At 53.2% G+C, this 9,989-nt stretch overlaps 1 long non-coding RNA gene across 1 annotated transcript; it reads right to left on the bottom strand.

Annotated features, from left to right (window-relative positions):
- Window positions 1–4,912: 4,912 nt before the first annotated feature.
- LOC139799438 (uncharacterized) lies at window positions 4,913–7,924 on the bottom strand. The gene is made up of 5 exons (XR_011727260.1): window positions 7,617–7,924; window positions 7,029–7,122; window positions 6,607–6,672; window positions 5,647–6,271; window positions 4,913–5,145 (listed from the first exon to the last, which is right to left on the bottom strand). It is a non-coding gene; the product is annotated as an uncharacterized lncRNA (long non-coding RNA).
- Window positions 7,925–9,989: the final 2,065 nt, after the last annotated feature.

Here is a 9,989-nt window from a genome sequence, read left to right as displayed (position 1 = left end):
CTCCTCCTGCACAAGGGCTGCAGCAAACATCTACCTCAAGGCTCCTGCAACAACGGCCTCGGCCACCAACACTTCCTCTGTCTCCACAGGAGACTCTCCTAAGCTGCCTGCTGACAGACTCGCCCTGTCCTCGCCAAAGACACACACCACCACAACAACAACAACAACAACAACTACAACAACAACAACAACAACAACTCCTGCCAAGACAGATTTGCGTGTGCGGTGGGCGGACCCCAGGTGTGAGCTAATGCAGAGCTGGGCTTGAAAATGGCAGAGTGCACAGCCCGGGGGCTTTATCTAATGTTTTATGGCATCATCTGTCTCTTCCCTGGCACCAGTGGATGGATCCGCAGAGGATGTCTGGAGGAGAGGGAGAGAGAGAGCTTTAGGTAGGATTAACCAGCTCAACACCCCTGTCCCAAGCAGCGAGACCCCAAGCCTGCAGATCCCCCACCCTCACCCCCACCCCCCCCCCGGAGGCCCCACATGATTGACACTTCTTTCTCACCCCTGCCCGAACCTGGGCACAGAGGGGGAAAATACAGCAAGTATTTGTCAAAGGGGCACCCAGAGCTTTCTCGTGTTTTCTTTCAGGCAGACGCCAGGGCAAGGAGATGGCCCACCGTTTGCCAACCTCTTCCAAAAGCAAAGGCTTCTTTCTCCCTCCTCAGCTCAGAGGCTTTTGCAACTCACCAGAACCTCCCTCAGCGGTCAACAGGAGCCTGGGAGCACGGGTGCAGGACGCCTGGTGTCCTGAGCCTAGGGGAGAAACAAAAGAAGAAGAGGAGCGTGAGACCACTGAGCACAGAGTGGAAAGGAGCCCTGCCCCCAGCTCACTACCAGGCGCTGATGAAGCCTCGGCTGGGTCTGGGTCCCTGGGCAAAATTTCCAGGGGAAAGCCAGGCCAGCTGCAAAACCACCTGCATCTTTCTTCAGCCCTCTTGAACTGGAGGGAGGGTTCACCGCCATCCTCTTCTTCTTCTTTTTCCCTTTTGACTTCTTCAAGCTCTTACTGCCTCCCTCTTCCCTCCCAGGTGCGTGGCCACCCTCTCTTCTTTCCTTGTCACTCTTGAGCCAGGGGTCCCCTCACCATTCTTCGCCAGGGGTCCCCTCACCATTCTTCTCCTTCAGCCTCCGCTGGCAGGTCCCCCGACGTCCTCATCTTCTCCTCCCCGCCGTCTTCTGCTCCCAGGCTTTCTCCTTCGTCAGCTGTCCAGAGAGACACACGCACAGAGCTGAGCTTTACAGCAACCCTCTAGTGCCAGCCCGTGGCAGAGTCCCAAGGCTGAAACCTCCCAACGGCCCCACCTTGCCTCCTTCTTCCCTGCGCTCCCCCCCTCTCTACCCCAACTCTGCCCCTTCCCAGCAGCTGAGCCGACGGGCGCTGTCCCTTTGCCGGGCCTCTGCTCTCCCCCTGGGCCCTGGCGCTTGCCACAAAAGACCCCACACCAACAAGCAGCCCCCTTCCCCCTTCCCTCTTCCTCTCCCTCCCCCTTCTCCCCTCCCCTCCCCAGAGCCCAAACCTTACACCAGGCTCTTGCCCAGGCCGGACCCTTTTGTCTCTGCCCTCGGCTGCTTCCTTCTGGGGGGCCCGGGACACAAGGACACCCCTCTGAGCCATCTCTGCAACCCCCTGCTCCCACACCCCACCCCCCCGCCGTCCCCCAAAAAGCCCAGGCAGGAGCCCCTGCTCCTCCCCACTTACCAGCCCCTGCTGCTGGACACCCCGTAAGGGCCAGGGAACGTGTCTTGTGATTGCCAGATTGATCCCTAGCAAAGAGTGCCCTCCTAAAAGCCCGCCCCTTATCCGCTCTTCACACCTTTTGCACCACACCACCCAGGCAAATCGAGCTGCAGCCTCTGCCCTGCACCGACAGCTACCTGCCAAGCAAACCATCCGTGTGCTCAGCCTCCAACACCACAACGCTTCCCTGTTCTCCCCTAACGCAAGCTCACACACAAAGCCTTCACGGAGCCACCTGCTCCTCCTGCACAAGGGCTGCAGCAAACATCTACCTCAAGGCTCCTGCAACAACGGCCTCGGCCACCAACACTTCCTCTGTCTCCACAGGAGACTCTCCTAAGCTGCCTGCTGACAAACTCGCCCTGTCCTCGCCAAGGACACACACCACCACAACAACAACAACAACTACAACTACAACAACAACAACAACAACAACAACAACTCCTGCCAAGACAGATTTGCGTGTGCGGTGGGCGGACCCCAGGTGTGAGCTAATGCAGAGCTGGGCTTGAAAATGGCAGAGTGCACAGCCCGGGGGCTTTATCTAATGTTTTATGGCATCATCTGTCTCTTCCCTGGCACCAGTGGATGGATCCGCAGAGGATGTCTGGAGGAGAGGGAGAGAGAGAGCTTTAGGTAGGATTAACCAGCTCAACACCCCTGTCCCAAGCAGCGAGACCCCAAGCCTGCAGATCCCCCACCCCCACCCCCACCCCCCCCCCCGGAGGCCCCACATGATTGACACTTCTTTCTCACCCCTGCCCGAACCTGGGCACAGAGGGGGAAAATACAGCAAGTATTTGTCAAAGGGGCACCCAGAGCTTTCTCGTGTTTTCTTTCAGGCAGACGCCAGGGCAAGGAGATGGCCCACCGTTTGCCAACCTCTTCCAAAAGCAAAGGCTTCTTTCTCCCTCCTCAGCTCAGAGGCTTTTGCAACTCACCAGAACCTCCCTCAGCGGTCAACAGGAGCCTGGGAGCACGGGTGCAGGACGCCTGGTGTCCTGAGCCTAGGGGAGAAACAAAAGAAGAAGAGGAGCGTGAGACCACTGAGCACAGAGTGGAAAGGAGCCCTGCCCCCAGCTCACTACCAGGCGCTGATGAAGCCTCGGCTGGGTCTGGGTCCCTGGGCAAAATTTCCAGGGGAAAGCCAGGCCAGCTGCAAAACCACCTGCATCTTTCTTCAGCCCTCTTGAACTGGAGGGAGGGTTCACCGCCATCCTCTTCTTCTTCTTTTTCCCTTTTGACTTCTTCAAGCTCTTACTGCCTCCCTCTTCCCTCCCAGGTGCGTGGCCACCCTCTCTTCTTTCCTTGTCACTCTTGAGCCAGGGGTCCCTCACCATTCTTCTCCTTCTTCAGCCTCCGCTGGCAGGTCCCCCGACGTCCTCATCTTCTCCTCCCCGCCGTCTTCTGCTCCCAGGCTTTCTCCTTCGTCAGCTGTCCAGAGAGACACACGCACAGAGCTGAGCTTTACAGCAACCCTCTAGTGCCAGCCCGTGGCAGAGTCCCAAGGCTGAAACCTCCCAACGGCCCCACCTTGCCTCCTTCTTCCCTGCGCTCCCCCCCTCTCTACCCCAACTCTGCCCCTTCCCAGCAGCTGAGCCCCCTTGCCGGGCCTCTGCTCTCCCCCTGGGCCCTGGCACTTGCCACAAGACCCCACACCAACAAGCAGCCCCCTTCCCCCTTCCCTCCTCCTCTCCCTCCCCCTTCTCCCCTCCCCTCCCCTCCCCAGAGCCCAAACCTTACACCAGGCTCTTGCCCAGGCCGGACCCTTTTGTCTCTGCCCTCGGCTGCTTCCTTCTGGGGGGCCCGGGACACAAGGACACCCCTCTGAGCCATCTCTGCAACCCCCTGCTCCCACACCCCACCCCCCCGCCGTCCCCCAGAAAGCCCAGGCAGGAGCCCCTGCTCCTCCCCACTTACCAGCCCCTGCTGCTGGACACCCCGTAAGGGCCAGGGAACGTGTCTTGTGATTGCCAGATTGATCCCTAGCAAAGAGTGCCCTCCTAAAAGCCCGCCCCTTATCCGCTCTTCACACCTTTTGCACCACACCACCCAGGCAAATCGAGCTGCAGCCTCTGCCCTGCACCGACAGCTACCTGCCAAGCAAACCATCCGTGTGCTCAGCCTCCAACACCACAACGCTTCCCTGTTCTCCCCTAACGCAAGCTCACACACAAAGCCTTCACGGAGCCACCTGCTCCTCCTGCACAAGGGCTGCAGCAAACATCTACCTCAAGGCTCCTGCAACAACGGCCTCGGCCACCAACACTTCCTCTGTCTCCACAGGAGACTCTCCTAAGCTGCCTGCTGACAAACTCGCCCTGTCCTCGCCAAAGACACACACCACCACAACAACAACAACAACAACAACTACAACAACAACAACAACAACAACAACAACAACAACTCCTGCCAAGACAGATTTGCGTGTGCGGTGGGCGGACCCCAGGTGTGAGCTAATGCAGAGCTGGGCTTGAAAATGGCAGAGTGCACAGCCCGGGGGCTTTATCTAATGTTTTATGGCATCATCTGTCTCTTCCCTGGCACCAGTGGATGGATCCGCAGAGGATGTCTGGAGGAGAGGGAGAGAGAGAGCTTTAGGTAGGATTAACCAGCTCAACACCCCTGTCCCAAGCAGCGAGACCCCAAGCCTGCAGATCCCCCACCCTCACCCCCACCCCCCCCCCGGAGGCCCCACATGATTGACACTTCTTTCTCACCCCTGCCCGAACCTGGGCACAGAGGGGGAAAATACAGCAAGTATTTGTCAAAGGGGCACCCAGAGCTTTCTCGTGTTTTCTTTCAGGCAGACGCCAGGGCAAGGAGATGGCCCACCGTTTGCCAACCTCTTCCAAAAGCAAAGGCTTCTTTCTCCCTCCTCAGCTCAGAGGCTTTTGCAACTCACCAGAACCTCCCTCAGCGGTCAACAGGAGCCTGGGAGCACGGGTGCAGGACGCCTGGTGTCCTGAGCCTAGGGGAGAAACAAAAGAAGAAGAGGAGCGTGAGACCACTGAGCACAGAGTGGAAAGGAGCCCTGCCCCCAGCTCACTACCAGGCGCTGATGAAGCCTCGGCTGGGTCTGGGTCCCTGGGCAAAATTTCCAGGGGAAAGCCAGGCCAGCTGCAAAACCACCTGCATCTTTCTTCAGCCCTCTTGAACTGGAGGGAGGGTTCACCACCATCCTCTTCTTCTTCTTTTTCCCTTTTGACTTCTTCAAGCTCTTACTGCCTCCCTCTTCCCTCCCAGGTGCGTGGCCACCCTCTCTTCTTTCCTTGTCACTCTTGAGCCAGGGGTCCCTCACCATTCTTCTCCTTCTTCAGCCTCCGCTGGCAGGTCCCCCGACGTCCTCATCTTCTCCTCCCCGCCGTCTTCTGCTCCCAGGCTTTCTCCTTCGTCAGCTGTCCAGAGAGACACACGCACAGAGCTGAGCTTTACAGCAACCCTCTAGTGCCAGCCCGTGGCAGAGTCCCAAGGCTGAAACCTCCCAACGGCCCCACCTTGCCTCCTTCTTCCCTGCGCTCCCCCCCTCTCTACCCCAACTCTGCCCCTTCCCAGCAGCTGAGCCGACGGGCGCTGTCCCTTTGCCGGGCCTCTGCTCTCCCCCTGGGCCCTGGCGCTTGCCACAAAAGACCCCACACCAACAAGCAGCCCCCTTCCCCCTTCCCTCTTCCTCTCCCTCCCCCTTCTCCCCTCCCCTCCCCTCCCCAGAGCCCAAACCTTACACCAGGCTCTTGCCCAGGCCGGACCCTTTTGTCTCTGCCCTCGGCTGCTTCCTTCTGGGGGGCCCGGGACACAAGGACACCCCTCTGAGCCATCTCTGCAACCCCCTGCTCCCACACCCCACCCCCCCGCCGTCCCCCAAAAAGCCCAGGCAGGAGCCCCTGCTCCTCCCCACTTACCAGCCCCTGCTGCTGGACACCCCGTAAGGGCCAGGGAACGTGTCTTGTGATTGCCAGATTGATCCCTAGCAAAGAGTGCCCTCCTAAAAGCCCGCCCCTTATCCGCTCTTCACACCTTTTGCACCACACCACCCAGGCAAATCGAGCTGCAGCCTCTGCCCTGCACCGACAGCTACCTGCCAAGCAAACCATCCGTGTGCTCAGCCTCCAACACCACAACGCTTCCCTGTTCTCCCCTAACGCAAGCTCACACACAAAGCCTTCACGGAGCCACCTGCTCCTCCTGCACAAGGGCTGCAGCAAACATCTACCTCAAGGCTCCTGCAACAACGGCCTCGGCCACCAACACTTCCTCTGTCTCCACAGGAGACTCTCCTAAGCTGCCTGCTGACAAACTCGCCCTGTCCTCGCCAAAGACACACACCACCACAACAACAACAACAACAACAACAACAACAACTCCTGCCAAGACAGATTTGCGTGTGCGGTGGGCGGACCCCAGGTGTGAGCTAATGCAGAGCTGGGCTTGAAAATGGCAGAGTGCACAGCCCGGGGGCTTTATCTAATGTTTTATGGCATCATCTGTCTCTTCCCTGGCACCAGTGGATGGATCCGCAGAGGATGTCTGGAGGAGAGGGAGAGAGAGAGCTTTAGGTAGGATTAACCAGCTCAACACCCCTGTCCCAAGCAGCGAGACCCCAAGCCTGCAGATCCCCCACCCTCACCCCCACCCCCCCCCCCCGGAGGCCCCACATGATTGACACTTCTTTCTCACCCCTGCCCGAACCTGGGCACAGAGGGGGAAAATACAGCAAGTATTTGTCAAAGGGGCACCCAGAGCTTTCTCGTGTTTTCTTTCAGGCAGACGCCAGGGCAAGGAGATGGCCCACCGTTTGCCAACCTCTTCCAAAAGCAAAGGCTTCTTTCTCCCTCCTCAGCTCAGAGGCTTTTGCAACTCACCAGAACCTCCCTCAGCGGTCAACAGGAGCCTGGGAGCACGGGTGCAGGACGCCTGGTGTCCTGAGCCTAGGGGAGAAACAAAAGAAGAAGAGGAGCGTGAGACCACTGAGCACAGAGTGGAAAGGAGCCCTGCCCCCAGCTCACTACCAGGCGCTGATGAAGCCTCGGCTGGGTCTGGGTCCCTGGGCAAAATTTCCAGGGGAAAGCCAGGCCAGCTGCAAAACCACCTGCATCTTTCTTCAGCCCTCTTGAACTGGAGGGAGGGTTCACCACCATCCTCTTCTTCTTCTTTTTCCCTTTTGACTTCTTCAAGCTCTTACTGCCTCCCTCTTCCCTCCCAGGTGCGTGGCCACCCTCTCTTCTTTCCTTGTCACTCTTGAGCCAGGGGTCCCCTCACCATTCTTCGCCAGGGGTCCCCTCACCATTCTTCTCCTTCAGCCTCCGCTGGCAGGTCCCCCGACGTCCTCATCTTCTCCTCCCCGCCGTCTTCTGCTCCCAGGCTTTCTCCTTCGTCAGCTGTCCAGAGAGACACACGCACAGAGCTGAGCTTTACAGCAACCCTCTAGTGCCAGCCCGTGGCAGAGTCCCAAGGCTGAAACCTCCCAACGGCCCCACCTTGCCTCCTTCTTCCCTGCGCTCCCCCCCTCTCTACCCCAACTCTGCCCCTTCCCAGCAGCTGAGCCCCCTTGCCGGGCCTCTGCTCTCCCCCTGGGCCCTGGCACTTGCCACAAGACCCCACACCAACAAGCAGCCCCCTTCCCCCTTCCCTCCTCCTCTCCCTCCCCCTTCTCCCCTCCCCTCCCCTCCCCAGAGCCCAAACCTTACACCAGGCTCTTGCCCAGGCCGGACCCTTTTGTCTCTGCCCTCGGCTGCTTCCTTCTGGGGGGCCCGGGACACAAGGACACCCCTCTGAGCCATCTCTGCAACCCCCTGCTCCCACACCCCACCCCCCCGCCGTCCCCCAAAAAGCCCAAAAGCCCAGGCAGGAGCCCCTGCTCCTCCCCACTTACCAGCCCCTGCTGCTGGACACCCCGTAAGGGCCAGGGAATGTGTCTGTGACTGCCAGATTGATCCCTAGCAAAGAGTGCCCTCCTAAAAGCCCGCCCCTTATCCGCTCTTCACACCTTTTGCACCACACCACCCAGGCAAATCGAGCTGCAGCCTCTGCCCTGCACCGACAGCTACCTGCCAAGCAAACCATCCATGTGCTCAGCCTCCAACACCACAACGCTTCCCTGTTCTCCCCTAACGCAAGCTCACACACAAAGCCTTCACGGAGCCACCTGCTCCTCCTGCACAAGGGCTGCAGCAAACATCTACCTCAAGGCTCCTGCAACAACGGCCTCGGCCACCAACACTTCCTCTGTCTCCACAGGAGACTCTCCTAAGCTGCCTGCTGACAGACTCGCCCTGTCCTCGCCAAAGACACACACCACCACAACAACAACTACAACTACAACTACAACAACAACAACAACAACAACAACTCCTGCCAAGACAGATTTGCGTGTGCGGTGGGCGGACCCCAGGTGTGAGCTAATGCAGAGCTGGGCTTGAAAATGGCAGAGTGCACAGCCCGGGGGCTTTATCTAATGTTTTACGGCATCATCTGTCTCTTCCCTGGCACCAGTGGATGGATCCGCAGAGGATGTCTGGAGGAGAGAGAGACAGAGCAAGAGAGCTTTAGGTAGGACTGATCCGCGTGATCTGCAAGAGAAACTGGTTTTTTTTTTTGCATAAGACTTTTTCCAAAACTCCCTTTTTAAAAGGTGGTTGAAACACCACAGTGTAGTTTTTCGACTAATTGTAGTTATTCGAATAATTTTCAATACATTAACAACTGCTTATTATAGGTGTGTTTGAATGTGGCTGCAATATAGTATTTATATTTGTAGGGGTTAATATAAAATGCCTGCTAATAATATTTTAGTAGTGATACTGACACCTGATAGAAGCTAACACAGAACGCTTGTTTTACCGAAGCTAAGGCATTGTTTACATTGTCATTATCTTTTTAAGGGAAATATATGTGCTAAAATGAAAATTACAGTACCTTGAGTTAAGAAACACAACATGGGTGAAGAGTGAAGAAATGCACATCCCCAAAGAAGAAGAGGTTAAAATTTAACTTCGAGAAAGACCTTTTTTTTTATTTATTTTTATTTCATCCCCACATCCCTCATGAGCACCACCAGGAGACACCAGGTTTTCTAATGAAGTTTCTGCTCCTACTGGAATTGAGGTGCCCAGAACTGGAGACAATATTCCAGACGTGGCCTCACCATCCCACTCACCAGAATCTCCATAGAACTGAACAGCAACCTGGGAGCTTGGATGCAGAGCTACTGGTATCCTGAACCTAGGGGAGAATAGAATAGTGTGAGTCTGAGCATGAACTTAAAACTAGGAAAGAACTGTTCCTAAAAACCTAAAATAAAAAATTGAAACTTTAAAATTAATTTAGCAAAATTTAAAAAAGATAAAAAATTAATAATGTTATTTTAAGATTAATGTTTAAATAATAACTACTTCAGTTGTTTTATTATAATAATATAAGTTAACAATTATTAAAACATATGGATTAATATAAAATCATTCGTTATATTTAATTTTAATAATAATTACATAAGTGTTAAAAATTAGAATAAAATTTAGTATTATTATTTAAATTTTAATACCTAAAGGAAAATAAAAAGAAATACAATTTTAAAATAAAAATTTTTATGTAAAGATACCATTTAAACTTTAGAAAATAAAAATTACATGATAAAAACATGTAACAGAAAATAAAATTTAGAAGTTAAAATTTTTAAAATAAAAAAGCAAAAGTTAATAATTAATATGTAATAAATATTTTTAAATTTTTTTTTAATTGGAAATCATAAAGTTTAAGTCAAATATTATTAAGTTTTAAATTTCTGAAATTTAAGAAAACTTTATCATTTAAAACGTAATTTTGAATTTATCGCAACAGTAAAAATACGTACTAATTAAAATTACGTTGATATACAAAATAAATTTGTATTTAAAATAAGACAATTTGAAAATATTAAAAACTAAATTTATACAAATTAGCTATGTTTTTAATTTAAAAGAAAATAAATTTTAAAAATTTATAGATTAGAACAAATATTTCAAGTAGAAACGAACATTACAAAAACGAGAAATTACAATAAACAATTAAAGTTAGGCTAAATTGTTAAAATCTAAAGATTAAAATTCAAGTGTTAAATTTATTTTGAATAAGCACTGATAAAAAAAATTATTGATTATTAAAATCAAATCATCTAAATGAAAAAAATAGACTTTTATATTTAAAAAGCTATCTTTTTAAGATACAATTAAATCATTTAAAAATAAAAATGACATGAAAAAAACTTTGG

Source organism: Heliangelus exortis, chromosome 8 (assembly GCF_036169615.1).
Source record: "Heliangelus exortis chromosome 8, bHelExo1.hap1, whole genome shotgun sequence".
In the NCBI taxonomy this organism is placed as follows: domain Eukaryota; kingdom Metazoa; phylum Chordata; class Aves; order Apodiformes; family Trochilidae; genus Heliangelus; species Heliangelus exortis.
The sequence above is the reverse complement of the archived record's forward strand: the minus strand, read 5'-3'. Positions and strand labels throughout refer to the sequence as shown.